The sequence below is a fragment of the Lithobates pipiens genome, unplaced genomic scaffold (genome assembly GCF_037356315.1).
Source record: "Lithobates pipiens isolate NorthernLeopardFrog02 unplaced genomic scaffold, aLitPip1_a1.2 Scaffold_16, whole genome shotgun sequence".
NCBI lineage: Eukaryota > Metazoa > Chordata > Amphibia > Anura > Ranidae > Lithobates > Lithobates pipiens.
Window position 1 is genome coordinate 81,894,411 of NW_027507748.1, and position 18,084 is coordinate 81,912,494.

Below are 18,084 nucleotides of genomic sequence, written 5' to 3' on the forward strand. Positions count from 1 at the left end.
GAAATCTAAGCTTCTCTCACCTTTCCCTGGCAGCAGTGACTTGGTGGCCTACCAGCTGTCTAATGTAAGCAAGTAACAGCTGCTCTAAGCTTTTAGAAATTGACTAAAACTGGATTTCAGAGTCTCTTTTGTGGAGGCAGTGTGTGTTTCTTGATCCTGCATGAACAAAAGTGTCAGTTATTTCTTGTGGCTCTGGTAGCAGATTAGGACAGCATGGAAGAACAGAGGAAGTAAATACAGCCTGCCTATAATGCTAGCTATGCAATAAACCTGCTACTTTACCTATTATTTGTTTTAAACCCCAACTCACTGAATTACAAAAAAAAAAAAAAACCCTCCTCCTATCCCACCCTACTCTGGCAGGCTCCTTCTATCTGTATGCCCATTCCTCAGAAGCCTTGTCTTTAAGATGCTGGCACTCCCCTTCTGACATTATCAAGTGCAATGCAGTGAAAAATGCACTGTATGTGAAGATTGCACGGGACTACCCACAGCCCCAAGTACAGGAGAGCTCTGAAGCCTGCCAAAGCAAGGAATAATGGAAGCATTTCACCTTACTCCTTTACCCCAGAGACTTAATAAGCATTTACTCCTGCAGTTTGGTGGACCTCACTGCAAGGGTGATTTTTGTGTAATTCCCAGAGTTGGGCTTTAAAGGCTTAAAATGTTAGCTGCACAAATACTGTGCTCGGGGGTTTAGATTCAGGGCTCTGTGCAGACATCATGAGTTCCTCTACACAAAATTCATCAAACATTGCCTTTATGAACTGAATTTGATCACCTGAACTTAATTATTTGAAGGGTTGTCCACATTTAGCTATATCTGAAAAAATGTATGAAACGTTGAAAATAAAAGTCTTGACATAACTCTTATAGCACACATAGCAAGCATTATCATAAAAGCACTTTAAAGTGGACCTGTCATTATAATTTAACTAAAAAGCATCTGAAAACTGCCAGATATTTGAAAAAAAATCTAGAAGTTACTGTTAATCACATGACAAAGCATCATCATGCAGGTCAACAGGAATTTGGTAATGAGAAAGATTGCCGCGGATAGTTGAAAAATGATCAAAGCCACTTGTATGATTTTGCTCACTAAAATATGATTGCTTCCCATTACATTGGAACACAGTTTACTTTCAAAATAATTCATGCTGGAACTCCTGAAATACAGATCAGAGGAATTAATCAGTGTACTTTACTAGAGTTACAATATGGGAATTACCTAAAATTCTCTAATAGGATTGAATATACTATGCACTTCAGAATGTTAACAGAGTGATGTTATTGGTCACTGTTAAAATAATTATTACCTTTAATATAGGTTGTCCTTCCATGTTGAATGGTCAATAGACTATTTATACATTAGATAACCTCACAAAGTAAAAGTATCTCAGGGACTTGTTAGGACTGAAGTATTTGGCTAAAAGTTAATCTGTAATAACTCTAGATTTAGCAAACCACCCTGAATCTTGGTGTCGGGCCTACTGAGATACCTGCATCTTAAAGTTGAGCTTCAGATATAAAAGCACTGTATTAATTAATAGACCGATAAAGTGGAAGTAAAAGCAAACCTAACTAGCTCTAAAACTTCTTCTCACATTCTAAGAGCCTAATCTATCTATCCCTGTAAAAAAAAAGATTACTATACTTACCTATTTTACTGCCGCTCTGGTACAGTCCCAGGCTGTGCTATCAGTGGCTTCAGTGAGTAGAAAGGCTGTTTACAACAGAAGCCCCATAGTAAGTCTATGGGTGATGTCATTTCCTGGGCATTTCCCAGTCATTGTTGGCTTTCTCCTGCACAGAGGGTACTTCTGGTACTTCTGGAGACCAGACCAGAGCGGCTTCAAAACAGGTAAGTATAGTGATCTTTTTCTTACAGGCCTAGATATATTAGGCTTAGAATGTGGGTGGGAGGGCGAACTCCAGAATCTCTGGACGGACATCCCTTGTTCCCCTACTACTCCTTTTCCTTTTCTTCTTTTCTATAATTGCTTTTGTTCTTTTGAGACTTTCTTTTAAAATAGTTTTTGATAATAATGCTGGGTCTTTTACTTGGACTTCTGGTCCTATCGGAGGTTTATCACAGTATGGAACCTGTTATACCTTTGACTTCATATTGTTGAAATTTTTGATGGGTTCACTTTGGATTTCTACCCTTGGGCTAGTCCCTTGAGTCTTGTAGCTTAAGGGTTGCGATTACTACCTGATTGAGACATGGGACTATAATGCTATCCTTTGATTTTGATACTACTGTATGCCCTTTCTTGATAGCCACAGCATTGTAAAAATGTCTACTACATAGTATTACTCTATGTAAAGCTAATAAAAATGATTGAAACAGAATGTGGGTTGGAGTTGGTTTAGAGTTAGTTAGGTTTTTCCTTTACTTCCACTTTAAATGTTGTTTGAAATGCAAGCAGTGTAAGTAACTGAATTTTACTTATGGCAAACCCTGTAATACCATGTACAGCAGAGCTTGTTCCAGGGCAGGGAGAAGTAAAACAAAAAGCCAGTCAGTTGTCCTGCAGTGCTTATATGCTAACAAGGTACATGCCGATGGAAGGAGAGAGCAGAAACACACATAAATGACCTTATCACTATGTCACTCCTTTTACTGTGAAGTCACAGGCTGTGGGAGGGACAAGAAAAATCTGGTTTCATGTCCTGCGAGACAGTGCTGTGCAGCAGAGCTGTGTAAATTGAAAGACTGAACAGAGAGAAATAAAAATAATTTGGCAGGCAAAACAGCTCTAATATATGTATTGCATATTTATTTATTTAGCTATTTTGCTGGGGTTCAGCTTTAACCACACTTTCCCCCACTCAGACTACAATATTCTCACCTAAATGCTTTAGGTCACCCCCAAAAAATTGCAAACTGCACAGAGTTAAGGACAACCTCCATCCTACACATAAGATCACTTGGACATTGTAGTAGGCCGCTTGTACACTAAGTATTAAATTATGGGTGGCAGGGGTAGTGTCACATGTGCTCCATATCCAGAAGAACAGGGCTCTTCTCTAAATCGGGTAAAGTGGTTTGAGTCAACAATATTTTGATAAATTTAAATATACTGTAAACCAACTATTACAAGGTAAAATACACTGTAACTGACCTTTGTATACCATTTTTATCTGGCCTACAGTGGCTAATACAATAAAACAATAAATTGTACTTCCACACTACAAAAACTGAGATACAGTAAAGCAGATTTACTGAAGAAGTTGCAAATCTTTAAAAGTGTGTAAATATTCACTTTAATTAGCCAATCATGCGCAGATGAAACAAATAAACAGGGATTTGCTTTAAAAATGATTGGATAACTAATTATGTGAACTTTTTCAATTTTTCTTTTTTGATAAACCAGCCTCAATGTAAAAAGTTAATGAATTATGAAGTTACATTTAATAAGTACTTATTTGAAGCAAGTTGAGTTTTACCAATAAATAGGCTTATATAAACACCTCATCATAACAATCAACAATTCATCTTTTTTTTTCTTATTATGGAATGATATATCTGACAGTAGTGGATACAACTGTGATCACTGATTGACAGCAATAATTATAATTTTGCTCCAAATATCTGACTTTGGGGATTTGAGGGTTTCAGAAAAATGTCTCATATCTGTTGTTTGGAGTTAAATACAGTATATATATAATTTTATGTCTATAACATGTACACATAACTGTATAAATCGTATATATTTCAACAGCATTTCAAAACACAAAGCTCTGCAAAACACAAATTTAAAGTCTTAAAGAGGGTTGCAGATGTTTTGTCTCAGGAGATGACGATTCCTCGATGGCTCAAGTGTGCTCCAAGGAAAGCTAGAAGGTTGTACAGTTAACTCCCAGGGTGTCATTCTAAACCATACAACCTACTACCTCAACCTGGATGCACACATTTTCCAACGCAGTCTTCATTTCTTCAGCATCTCACTTTATTTGTGATGCCTCCCTTTATTAAAATCACTATTAGGAATTGCACATTACGAATACAATAGTTCCTACCCATTGTCTGCTGACCAGTAGAAAACAAACTGTACCAATTGTACACTGTAAACTATGGAACATTTGCGATGCTATAATAAAAGACGAAGAGATCTTTCTTGACACACTACATTTTTAAATAACACAGCCAACCATAAAAACTACCATTTTCAATCAGGACTCTGTAACAAAATCTGGAAAAGTTGTTCAGAAACGGAGAACAGCACAAAATACAAACAAAAAGTACATGCAAATGTAAGCAAGTTTTAAACGCTATAGTGCATCTTTACAATACTCACCAATTTGGGATGCAATATGCATCTGTAATAGTATGGTTTAGATTACCAGAAAGGTGCCTGTGCAAGAGATGGATTATGTAACTTTTGCCATTACTCTAAACTGAACTCTAAAAACTGAATATAAAACAAAACTTCTACTATGTTAAATTGACAAAACGCTTAAGCAGAGCAACGTCTTCGAACCGCAATCACACAGACCCACAGAAACGAGCTTGAGCAGAACAATTTACCACAAGATCGGATCTACGGGTTCTTGTTATTGGGCAATAGAACTGTACCCTGTTCAATTGATATACAATACTAAAAAGTACTTTCAGGTTTCATTAATATACTAATAGAAATAGAATAAAACAGACTTTTCATTTAGTTTGTTGTGACAGTAAGATAAAAAAAGTTTATATTTGGTATATTAGAAAATAGTATAAATGATGATACATACACAATAAAAGTAATTCATTAGATTGATTTTTTTCTCAGAAAAAAAAAGTCATATTAATTTGGCTTTGAAGGAAATTAGATCTTTTTTTCAAATGCTGCATGTTAATAAACAGCATTAAAATGACAAAACACATAGTGTATATAACCCCTATGCATTAATTCTCATATTTTGACCAAGTAGAATTACACATATACAGATAAATAAAAACATTATTTAGTTCATAGACATATGTACTCTTTAACAATCTTCTAAACCATTTTGTAGCATGTATCATTTGCTTTTTTAAATATATAAATGTAAAAAATATTGTGTTGCAATAAACGACAAAAGCTTCAAAAACATGATAAGTTTTGTCCTACAGCACCACAAAATAATAATAATAATAAAAACAAAAATGCGCACACAAATATAAGCGTGGTTATTTTAATACAAAGGACATGGCAGCCCTACAGTCAAAGGCCCAAAACTACTATTCTAAGTATGCTGACAGAACCAAAGCATAAAACTAAGATCCCACGAAATAAACAATACATGATTTAAGCTGAGAAAAAAACAATTTTATTGCATGTTATACTAAAGCTTTTATTTTTATGTTTTGATGTATAGCTAATTTAATTCAAAGCTCTTTTTGCCATGCAGGTTTTTCTGTAAAGCAGAAATGTAAACATATTACTATAAACGTTACTAACAGCTGATTTTGGCCTCATCAGACAACAGGTATAAAGAAAACCTCAGTTGGTAACGTATATTTTTAATGACCTTTTATGCCTCTAAACGGCCACAATGGAACACAACTCTTAAAAGAATTACATCTCTTTTATCAATCTTCTTTTCAGCCGCACATATACAAAAACCCAGTTGTTTATCTTTTTTTTTTATTTTTTTTTTGCCATTAGCTTAAAATAGGATATTTCAGCTTTAATATAGCGGTGATAATAAACACTTTTCAACAAGTTTTAATATTTTAGGATTTATTGTGATTAAAAAAAGGTGAACACAAAAAATTGATGTTTTTAAATTATGCTCATTTAGTATGCAACACCTTAGTAGAGAATTCTTTTTTTATTAATTTTTTTTACAAGTCATTAATGCTGCCGATTTACACATTAAAACTACCTACAGTAAATGAGAGGCTATTTCCAGTATATTTGCATGAGAGTAATAGATGCTTTATTACCTTTGCTGGTATCCTGCAATCTTGACATATTCTTTTTCTCAGATTTCCTGGCATGTTTGCTGAAATAGGAATAGTGTTGAATTGTTAAGATGCACGGTGTTATATATAAAAAAAAAACACACATACATTTTTATTAATGTTTTTTCCTTAATGAAATAGCGTGAAAGGCATGTTCCAGGAACATGAATAAGTATTACAAATCTGTATATATATATATATATATATATATATATATATATATATATATATATATATATATACATTGTAATAAAACAGTAATCGAAAAAAATATATAAAACATGTAACTTGAACACTCCGAGCTAAAGGAGGCCACAGAATGGCACATATGGATATTCATGTAACTGTATCCTCATATGACCTCACACGCTCAAGCAAAAAAATTTACAGTAAGAAAGCCTTTTTTACCCTTTTATGCTTGCTAATGGACACTGAAAATGCTGGTTTCTAATTATTTAGGAAAATAAATAACTTTTCCATGTCAAGTAGTACAGCGTCTCATATAATAAACATAAAGTCCTTTTTAAGCGTTTAATTATTATTAGAAGCACTAAGCTGCAATATTATTTCTCTTGGTTATTACTTTTCAAAAATTGCTTCAACTATTAATATATAAATGCTATCATACCTTTATAATAAAACAAACTGACACACTTCACATACACGTCTGCCTTCAATATGATATCATCGCGACTTGACTGATTTAATTTAATGCATTTTTTAAAATAATTTACAGAAAACAATAAAATGTTTTTACGCACTTTTGACATAAAGTGTCCAAAAAGAAAAAGAAGAGAAAAAAAAATGCATTTTAGTAAATTATTACGCCACGAGAAAACATGCATACAAATAGTAATTTATGTGAAACAACACATAAATGACGATTATTAATAGTCATATAAGATTAAAATATGTAGGAAGCAGACATTTAAAAGAAATGACACCTGCAGCATGAGAAAATTAAAATAAAATAAAATATATATATATATACCTGTAGTTATGCAAGGGAATAGCCTTACTGCCACTTCAGCAGAATTTAAATTGGATGACTTTGAAAAGTTTGCCTTTTGTCTAATTAGAATTTGAAAAAAAAGTGTAGGGAGGCTGTGTGGCTGAATCGTGACATTTCCATTAACTCAGGCTTCCTTTCTATCCAGTTACTCCTTAAGGAGGACCTTGGTGCATTTTTTTTTTTTTTTAACTTCAGTTCTTCTCAGGATTCCAAGCACAAAGCACTGCACAAAATCAGCACCAATCCATGCCGCAACATTTTGCACAGCAGTGGAGGTGGGAAAGCTCTGAAAATACATGAAGACTGCTTTCTTTTTGTAAATAGAGTAGGCAAAGATCTTTCACAGCAAGGGGGTCACAGAGGCAGGTTTCCAGTATGCTTCACTGCTGAGCAATGAGCTCATGATGAATGCTGTCACCCCATTTGCCTGACTCAAACGCCTGATTACAAGTCTAGCTCGAATATATATTAATTTAATGTAACCGTAACATTTAATAAAAGACGTTATAGGTTACATAGCCTTTAAAAACTTGTTAAAAAATTAGGTGGCGATAATATTTGTACTGTCCCCTTTATCAGTATCAAGATAAGCAGAAAAATTTTTATCAGGCGTGAAAGGGACAGCCTCCTGGTGCCCTGCCAAAAAAACAGAATAAAGACGAAGTTGTGCTTCAAAGCTGAATTGCTTGCTGAGCCTAGCTAAAGTCAAGTATTAGGATCCACCATTTTCCGAGCCTTGAAAGAAAAAAAAAAAGCGAAAAAGAGGAAAAAAATCAGCACGGATGTTGCTATCCAAGACCCCTTGGCACCCACACAAAATCTCAGCCGTAAGGTCACATGATCTTCTGCCAAGCCGGGAGTGCATTCCCATAAACCATTCTGTTGATATTGCGAAGGCAGCTATTGTCTAGCTTACTGTACACCCTCGGCTCAGCCCACTTTTCATTAAATTAGCTAGGAGGGAAAAAAAACGAAAAAAAAAAAAAAAACGCATCACCTTTGGGGGTTGGGTGTCATGGTAACGTCTACCTGGCAAACTGCCCACTTTCTCTGCCCATCAACCAGAAATGGAATCGTAGCTATTTAAGAGGTTGATGACTAGGAATGCAAAGTTGTCTTCAGTGAATCTAAATTAATTTTCTAAGAAACTCTTCAAGCTACTTAAGAGCAAAAAAAAAAAGAGAAAGAAATCTAAGTAAGCATATTAAAAAAAAAAAAATCTTACTATCGCTCAAGATTATTTTGAAAAATACTTTAAAAAAAAATGAAAAAAAAAGAATTCTTTCTTTGCTGTGCAAATGTCCTTCCCTGCTTTAACCTCTTTAGTGCAGTAACCTCACAGGACCTTCGAGTAGAGACATTACTGCATTGTATAAAACTACTTGTTAGATTTGGCTGCTCCTGGAACGACACTATCTGCCAAATATGAGAGAACTGAAAACTTTACCCCACATCTAAAAGGGTTAAGGCAGACAATTATCCCCTCCTGTCATTGAAGGGGTGAATCGCGGTAGCTGCCAATAGCTTGTTCTTTTCAGAGTTGCCTGAGTATTGTATAACGGATCCTTTCAAATCTTGTTTGGAGTCGTCCAACTTAAAATTCCTTATAAAATAGGTGCACGGCAATAGCCAACAGCAAAAGTTTGCATGGCTGATAAAAAATTGAAGTATGTGTTCTTGAAAGTGGCGTGCTGAAAAATCTGTTTAGATTCCAGTAGTATGATGAAGCTCAGCTGTAAGTCCCCGCCCTTCTTTTAGATTTAAAGCACCCGTCTCTCCAAAAAATATAAGCACAGTAAAAACCTCAGACCTCTAATGTAACTCTTACTAAAAATACCACTATCATGGATTTCAGCACTTGTGGTTGTCAGCATGGGGCTTTCATTACTGAAAACAACTAAAAATATAAAGGACTTACAAATTTTCCTTTGCATATAAACTCTTTGTTTGGTAACCGGATAACTTAAAGAGGACCTGTCATCCTTGCACTTATGCAAGAATCTGAATTTTTAGGGGCAGTAAAGGTGATGTTCACTAAATATTCAATGCAGATGAATCCTCCTGGTACAAGGAATTTAAATTACATTTGAGTAACCACCTGTCAATGTTTGGTTTACTGTTTACTGGTTTACTGGTTTACTGGTTTACTGTTTACTGTTTTATAGATATGCTTCTTAGACTTAAAATGTAAGAGTGTATTATCAAAAATGTTGTTTAGTTTATAGAGTAGAGTAAGGACACCCAGTAATTTTCATAATATATTCATGATATATTTCATGATAATTTTCAATAATTTGTCCAGTAGAGGACACCCAGTAAATGTATTTTCTTTTCTGTGTCCAATTCCTTTCATTTCCTGTCCTGGAAGCAGGAACAGGATGTGAGAAAAAAAAAATCCCCCTCTTAGCCAGATGTCACTGGAAGAGTTGTCCATATTGGAATATTTCTATGACTTCCTGTCTCAGTACCAACAGTCACCAAGACCAATAGAAAAGGGGATTTTAAATAGCGGGGACATAGACCACAGTGAAAACTTGACAGGGGTTCTATTCCCTTCCTACTCTATCTGAAACCAAAAAAAAACATTTTTGCTTGGATATACATTTTAAATCACTAATTCTGCAGGCTTACCTGTGAAAGATCTTTTTTTAGCTTTACTTAATTTGCCTTAGGATGGCTTTTGAAGATAACAGACAGCACTGAGAGGCTCCCGGAGATCTAAGAGTCACTACCTGAGCCCATAATGATATCACATGCTGACTTGCAGATGATTAGAAAAACTAACATAGGGGTGTGTGGCCCCCTAATAATCACATAAATATTTGCAGCGACTCGGCTGTGGGAGATGCAATTACTTCCTACTAGTGCACGAAGCACTCCTTGAGGAAGTCACGTGATGAGTGTCGAAACATGCTTTGCAAAGTCATCATGCATTAGTAGGAAGCAATTGCCTCTCCCAGAGCCTAGTCGCTGTGAAAATTTATGTGACTATTAAGGGGGCCACATATCCCTAATGTGCCAAGCAATTTGACAAAGTGCATTGGAGGAAGTGCACCCACGAATGTGAGTGTTATTCTTATTATTTTAGTCAGTTTTTCTAATTCTCTGAGCACCATCAAGTGCAAGTGTGTGATGACGTCATAAAGCTCTGCCCGACGTGTTTTATCACTTAACTTCCTTAGGGAGTGCTTCATGCACTAGTAGGAAGTAATTGCATCTCCCAGAATATTTATGTGACTATTAAGGGGTGACACACCCCTAATGTCCCAAGTAATTTTACCAAGTGCAAAGGAGGAAGTGCACCAATGAATGTGAGCGTTATTCTTAGTATTTCAATAAAGTACCGATTTTATACAGTTCCTCACTATGTCAGGATTACTGCACACCAAAAAAAGTTTCCCCGGAACCAGAGTAAAGTTGCTAGCTATTGGAGTTATACCGCTAAAGGGAAGGTGTATATGGACCTGTACAGGGTCTACATATGAGGTGAGCGCATACTTTGAATGGTGGAGGGCCAAAAGTTGTTTGACTATGGAGAACACACTATTCACACAATCATGTTTACTTTAAGGACTTTGTTCACACTTATTACTTGCATTTAGATTATTGGTTTCACAGAGTGTTATCACCAAGAGGTGTTATATATTACTCCTGTTTGCCATAAAATGTACGTATTATCACATATTGGATATGTTTATGCTATCACGGCAGGTACTTATATGACCTATTGAGTGGGTTTCTTTTGGAATTGTTGTATTGGTTTATGATATTATGTATTTGGAGTCTAGTTGTTTCTAGTACACTCATATTTTGATTTTTTTTATTGCTAGAGGGGTAGCGTTTCACTAAGCTTATTATTTTTTGTTGGGTTTATGTGGGAACACATATAGGTGTTAAGCAGCAAACCCCACACTATATAACAATGTCTGGCCATTACATTTTTTTAGTCTACACATGCAGTTAGCTTATTTGAACTGAAAGTTGGGCATTAACCCCAACATTAACCACTTCCAGACCGCCCACCATATTTATACTGCAGCAGGGTGACCCGGCTGCATGAAATCACGTACCTCTAAGTCTGGGGTGCGCCCCGCCTGTGACCCACTCCTGCTGTGATTGGACACAGCAGGAGCCAATCAGTGGGCCTGGCTGGCGCAATGGCCACCGGGACCTGTGGAACGTTAACAGGAGAGGCAGAACGGCAGTCTGCCTATGTAAACAAGGCAGCTTGCCTTTTTTTTGCAAAATTGTCGGCCTTTTTTTGTTTATATCGCAAAGGTGTTCAAATACCCCCAAAAGAAGGTTCTATTTGTGGGGAAAAAAAGAACATTCATTTTATTTGAGTACAGCATCGCACGACTGTGCAATTGTAAGTTAAAACAACGCAGTGCCATATTGCAAAAAATGGCCTGGTCAAGAAGGGGGTAAAACCATCCAGGGCTGAAGTGGTTATCCCCACCTTTAACCTAGTCCCCAACACTAAGGGCCATTGTTGACCATGTGATGGAAAAAGAAGCTTGAAGCAGGTCAACTGCAGGTCAAATGCACTTGCAAAAATTTTGGAATGATCTCAGAAACATCCCAAACTGCATTTGCCCACCAAAAGCCCACCAAAGCTTGTTGACACTGGCCCTTAATGCCCGTGTTGTCATAGTCTAACTTCTAACCACTTAAAATTAAAATTGGAGATGAAAATGGGAGATGAATTGCTCCACAGTGCCTCCAGCTGAGCAGGTCAGTGTAGACTAGATTTAAAGTTTAATTATTATTTGTTCAAAATGTGTAAATACTTGAATGCCCATAGACTGGTTGCAGGCTCACCTTAGGACACTTAGAAGTACAGCACCCTTGGGCATACTAACTGTTATATCAGCAGTGTACATGTGTTGCTCATTTTCACCTGTAATATGTTGTCACCTTCACAGTCATATAGGGTGACTCTATATAGCCGTATTTAGCCAAATTTAGCTTTCATGCTGAATTTAGTTCCAAATGTCCAGGGGTGGCCAGAAAAGGAAAACAAAATAAAGGAGAACAATATGAGACTTTGTGAATGGTTTACTAAAACTGGACAGTGCACAATCTAGTACAAATGTGAATGGTAGCCAATCAGCTTCTAACTCCAGCTTGTTGAATTAAGCTTTGACAAAAAACCATGGAAGTTTGTTTCTACGCCAAGCTGTACCAGATTTTGCACTCTTTAGTTGTGTGTTGCAATCTCTAAACCTGCTGCCCTGAATGCCATTATGATAAAACTGCCCTGATAATAGAGAGTAGAAGGAATTGTCGGTTTTAAAGGCTAATTCCACTTTTCTAACCACATTTTATGGTACACCAATATTTAGGGTGTGACATGAAACATGATTGCATTACGCATTCATCTTTGGAGGTCTGCAATACAGTGAACGTGTTGCTTTTTCTCTGCATGGGCAAATCACACAATTCAGTAAACCTGTCAAGTGCTAGAAGATCCAAATGAAATGCATAAACAGAGTTTACCCTGATTGAAAACCATCTCATAATAATCCATAGATCAAGGAATATAGGCAGTTAAAAAACTATAGGGGAGATTTACTAAAACTGGAGAGTACAAAATCTGCTGCAACTCTGCATAGAAACCAATCATCTTCCAGGTTTTATTGCCAAAGCTTAATTGAACAAGCTGAAGTTAGAAGCTGATTGGCTACCGTGCAGAGCTGCACCAGATTCAATGCTCCAGCTTTAGTAAATCCCGTCCTATATGACAAGTTGACCTTGCTTGTAAAAGTAGAACTTGATTCTACCCTGACATGAAATCACATTACAGGCCAATAGAAATATTCGGGAAGAAGAAGGGAAGCAACTAAGCTGAACTTTTTAAATAAAAATTGTGATTTACATTTAAATATCTCAATCGTTTAGACTTGCTGTATGCATATAGCTTTCATATCATTTCAGTTTCGTCCACCTCTGGACTCACTGATCTTTTTGAAATGGGATTTTCACTGAAAGCAACTTACATTTATGCATGTTTTCATGATATTCTCAGACTAAATTGGCGAGGCGTGTCACAGGGTTTCTTTATATCTAACTGATTGCACTGGGTAATGGCTTTTTCCACTTTTGGTTTGCTCTTTGCACTGCCTTAAAGAATAAACCCTCATAGCCATTTGCAATAAAAGCTGGCAACCTAGAGGCAGAGAACCTTTGTTTGTAAGGACCATTTTCAAGAGAGTACTCATGCAATCCTTTCTAAATAGACACCGCTTAGCAAACACACCTCTGCCAAGGCAGCCAGCTGTGCACCTGGGTGCAACCAGTTTGGAAATTGCCAAAACCACAATGATAATTTGAAAGCTTTGTTTATTTTGTTGTTTTATTCTTTTTGCCGAAATATTCTTTCCATTTTGCATACATTTTAGATGCACATTTTTATGTGAAAATGCACTGAAACCTCAAAACATTACGGGAGGGGGGGGGGTTCAAAAGATCCTTAACAACAAGTTTCATGTGCTAAGGCCCTTTAAAATGACCCAAACCAAACAATCTCGTCCTCGTTTTGGTAGCTTTACCAACACGTCCTGCAGATTCAGGCAGTTCAGGTGGTTTGGGTAGTTCATAATTGATAATGAAACTGGAGATCATTTTGACCAACTTTAAATTGATACTAAGGACAATGATTTAAAAAAGAAAAAATATCATTCATACCTGCTCTGTACATCGGTTTTGCACAGAACAACCCTGATCCTCTTCTTCTCGGGTTCCCCCATTGGGGCTCCTGGCTCCTCCCTCCTGCCAAGTGCCCCTGGAGCAAGCAGCTTGCACTCTAGCATGTCCATTCATGCACACAGAGCCATGGCTCGAATCTGCTCCATCTCTCTTCTCATTGGTTCACTAGCTGTGATTGACAGCAACAGGAGAGTCCCCAGAGAGCCGAGGCTCTTGTTCATATCATTGGATCACGATGGAGCTCAGGTAAGTATTAGGTGGGGCTCAGGAAGGGCTACTGCACAAAGAGGGTGTTTTACCTTCAAGCATGGAACACATGAAGGTAAAAAACCTGGAGCCTTTACAATCACTTTACGTGATTAAATTAAATGTTTCTTGAACCATGGGGTAGAAATGTCCCATGCTATATTTTTTAAGATATTAAACACCTCTGGCATGTTTGAAGTAAAATGTTTCTTAGCAGACTGTGTAGGTAATGTATAGTTTCTATATATCATAAATTAGTAAAAGTGTTTGGGATCTGGATAATCACTTAATAGAACATCCTCCACATCCTGCGATAGAGATGCTCAATCTTGAGTTTGACAGGTTGGATAACGGTGTGTGAGCCGATGATTTTTAGGAACAATCTAGCTTTATTATCTGAAAATAGGAACAATACATTTTGCACGATATTACAGTGAATTATCTTCACCCAGGGACAGGCCCACATAACTTTGGTTTGGCGGGTTGCCCTTGTTCTACACTCCAGAAAGGCCTGAAAGTTAATATTATTTAAATATACTAATATGACAAGCACACTAGTAAAATCTTTCCACGTATTAATGTCAGCTCTATAAACCACCCCTATTTGCTCCTTCAATCTTCTGGCAACATCTGGAGTGTGTTACCTACAAAGGTTAACAGAGGCTTCCAACATAACATACACCTCAAAAGATAAAACAATGAGGTTAATTTAAAAAAAAAAAAAAAAACACTGCAGAGAGCAATGATGATGTGCAAAGTGCAGTAATGCAGAGCATACAGTCAGATTTCAGGTTACTGAGGTCAAAGCAGTAAAAATTGGATCTTAATTGGTTACGCTTTACATATTACCTTACTGAATAAGTCCAGGTAAATTTACAGAACTCTTAAATCGAAACCAACATTTTTAGTTATTTTTGCAAATGTAAAACTTTACTAGTGAACAACTTTATTTGCATTTATGGAATAAACAGTAGTGTGAAATTCTGGGGTTGATTTTTTTTTGTCAAAGCTTTATTGAACAAGCTGAAGTAAAAAGCTGATTGGCTGCCATGCACAGCTGAACCAGATTTTGTACTCTTCCGTTTTAGTAAATGAACCCCTCCAAATGACCAAAACACTGGCAAAGTTTTTGGCATGCATAGTTCTATGTATGTGAGTACGTAATGACAACTGCATTGGTCTTGGGTTCATTTTTTTTTTTTAAGACTAGTCTAAGCCGGGCTCCTTTCAAACCTGTGCGCTCCGTTGTGGAATGCATACATGCGTCATTTCCGGGCGCCCGCACCTGGCCGGGTCTGGCCTCCTCCTGCGTCAGACTGGATTATGTATAAAATGTAGTGGTGGCGTCTATAAACCGGGCAGTCTCCCGTTGGTACAGTCAGTGGCGCTGATTGTGCTCAGGGCCTAACGTTAACTTATGGTTGTAAGGCAAGGAAGATGTACTGCGTTTGGAGTTGATTTAACTGCATGGTGAAGCTGTATATAGGGATACTTTGTAGGTGGATATTATATCTTTTCTTTGTTATTTACTAAGTGGACGTTAGGTTTAGCCTTGGACTGTGAGGGGTACTAATGTCTATAGGATGTTTTGGCTAAGTTAATTAAGCCCAGTAGAAGCACATGCCAATCCATTAGTAATTTTACAATGGGCATTGTGCTAAATATGAAGGTTGGAATTTTTTTGTTTTTTGCTTGACCAAATTGGGAAGTAAAGCTTAATGGCATTTCTCTTATCCCTTCTTCTTCCTTTAAAGCTTACTACAAGTGGTCTGATTGAATCAATCTCTTGGGTCTTCTGTTTGACTTTCAAGTTTCTTCTGTCCCCATACTTTACTCTGCATATAGACAGATTGAAGTGATTGATTATATAGGGGACGTTGAACACCTATAAACTGCCATATCCCTTGTGTAAAATGTAAGAGTGGTAGAACATATACTCTCTTTCTTCTCACAGTACTTGTTTTTTGTCCTTTCCACCAGGTCTATAATTGCATAATCCAGTATCCGCTTGACAGGGTACTGATTGTTTATCGGGGACCTCTACCTGGAGGGCAGGTTCTTTGCGTGCAGGGCCTGTGGGAGAGCATATTTACTGCATACTGATTTAATTGGTGAACACTTTTGTAAGGTGTAATATGATTCACACTGTTAATATGAAATGTATGTATTTATAGATTTATTATTTAACTAGCATAGTGTGACAATAATATTATATTTTCTGTTCTTCAACCCAATGATAAATGGATACTAATCAAATTGGAGATTTACTTTGGCAAAGGCGTTGGAATTTCTTAATGATATGAACTGTCTTCAAGCATGTGGAATACTCATCACTGTTTGTGTATCATTCTATATTATGAACGAGATAAGAATATTTTTGTATGTGATTTTATTATCTTTTTTCAATAAATTATTTTAATAGACATTGTGTGCTCACCTCGGTGTCAGCTCTACATCCTGAAAAGTCCTATTTATTTATTTTTTATCCTTTGCAAATTTTTTAAAGGTCAGGATGTGAATGTGGTAGCTGTCCCTAGAACTGGCAATATCAATCTTTTACCTGTGCGCTCCTCCTGTATTTTTTGTTAAAATTTTTAGTATACTGATTTTTTTCAGCATTTTCTGCCCCATCACATGATGTATGGCACATCTTTTTTTAATCCTATGGCAGTGGATGGTTTTGAATGCCGCATAGAATGGCACTCAAATAGTGATATTAGCACTGTTCTCTTCAGCAGCACTCTCATGTTATCCTAGTTTAGCATGATGATGAGCCCTCATCATGCTAGACTGAGGATTCCCTTAATTTGCAAGCATTTCCTCTCACTTCATGTTTGTCTATGGAACAGGAAGTGAAGGGAAATCTCTGCAATGGAACGCAGATGGCTAAAATAAATCTGACAGGGGTTATAACCCCCCCCCCCCCCCCCCCTTACTTTATCCAAAAAAAAAAAATTGCCTATAGTTTTACTTTCAGCCAGCGCACTGAAAAAATAAACAACAGATTCCTTCATTTAGACAAATGAAGACATTATATTCTAACAGCTGGACTTTCTGCTGTCAGGCAACACTGATCAACTGCTGCAGCCGCTCATCGACAAAAGTTTTCCAACTCTCTACAATCAACAATCTAACAATCGACTTCTGTCAAGCAGGAATAGCTAACTACACATGGATCAAAATTTCGATCCATTTATGGCCAGCATAAAAATCTGTAATGGTGTAGGGAATCAGACAATTATACTTCTGAAATCATTGTTCTCTCTACATAAGGTCAGACCGATAACAGAGCAACTTTCAGACCTCAAGTGACCTCCTACCCATGACAAACACTCATAGTCAGTTTGTGGAAACGGGATAAAATAGTATGGACAGTATTTACTAAGGTGCTTAAAGAAAGAAATTGTCTATAATTACCAAGATTTTGAAGTTCTGTTAAGCTGGCCATAGATATTTTGAATCTTGGCTGGTTCAGCAGAGACCAACCAGATTTGATCCATCTGTGGGCAGGCTGATTGTACCCAAGTCGAGCCATCAATTGACTTGGGTGCAACCAGCATGCTGGATTTCTAGTATGCAATTATTCCCAGTGGCTAAAGCCGCTATAAAAAATCGTTGTGTTCTGCCAGCAGAGATGGCTCCCCAGACCCAGCCTCCCCTACCCTTTCGGGAGAACACAATAGCTCCATGGGGGGGGGGGGGGGGGATTCCCCCATCAATATTGACTGGGTTCTTATTCTTTCTGTGTTCTTTTACATTATCCTAATTCTTTGGGTCCTTTCTTTGTGGCCCACGTGAAGACCACAGGGTATATATCTGACCATTTTGTTATAATAATAAATTATATAAATATATTAATAAACAAAAAGCCAAGGAAATATTAAATATTAAAAAAAATATTAAAAGATGTTCAAATCTTCCCATTCATTTTCTTTAGAGGTAGAGCAGAGCACTTCAATCAGCAGGGAGCATGAGTTTTGTTGATTGAAGAGCTAAAGGGCTGACTCCACAAGGGGAGCATGTCAGACCTTGACAGAGAGACTACTGCTTTCCCCCAAAAAAACCTTAATAATAAACCTTAATAATAAATTAGGGAAATACTAAAGGAAATATTTATAAACCATGGTGAAGATGGCTCATGTTAATTTGGGAAATCCACAGCTTCAAAGGTAAAACTTGTTTA

At 36.9% G+C, this 18,084-nt stretch overlaps 1 long non-coding RNA gene across 1 annotated transcript in view; it reads right to left on the minus strand.

Annotated features, from left to right (window-relative positions):
* LOC143981884 (uncharacterized) overlaps window positions 1–18,084 on the minus strand; it is a 505,337-nt gene that overhangs the window by 189,769 nt on the left and 297,484 nt on the right. The window contains exon 5 of the long non-coding RNA XR_013274374.1: window positions 5,918–5,976. This is a non-coding gene — a long non-coding RNA (uncharacterized LOC143981884). The remainder of the gene's footprint in view (window positions 1–5,917; window positions 5,977–18,084) is intronic.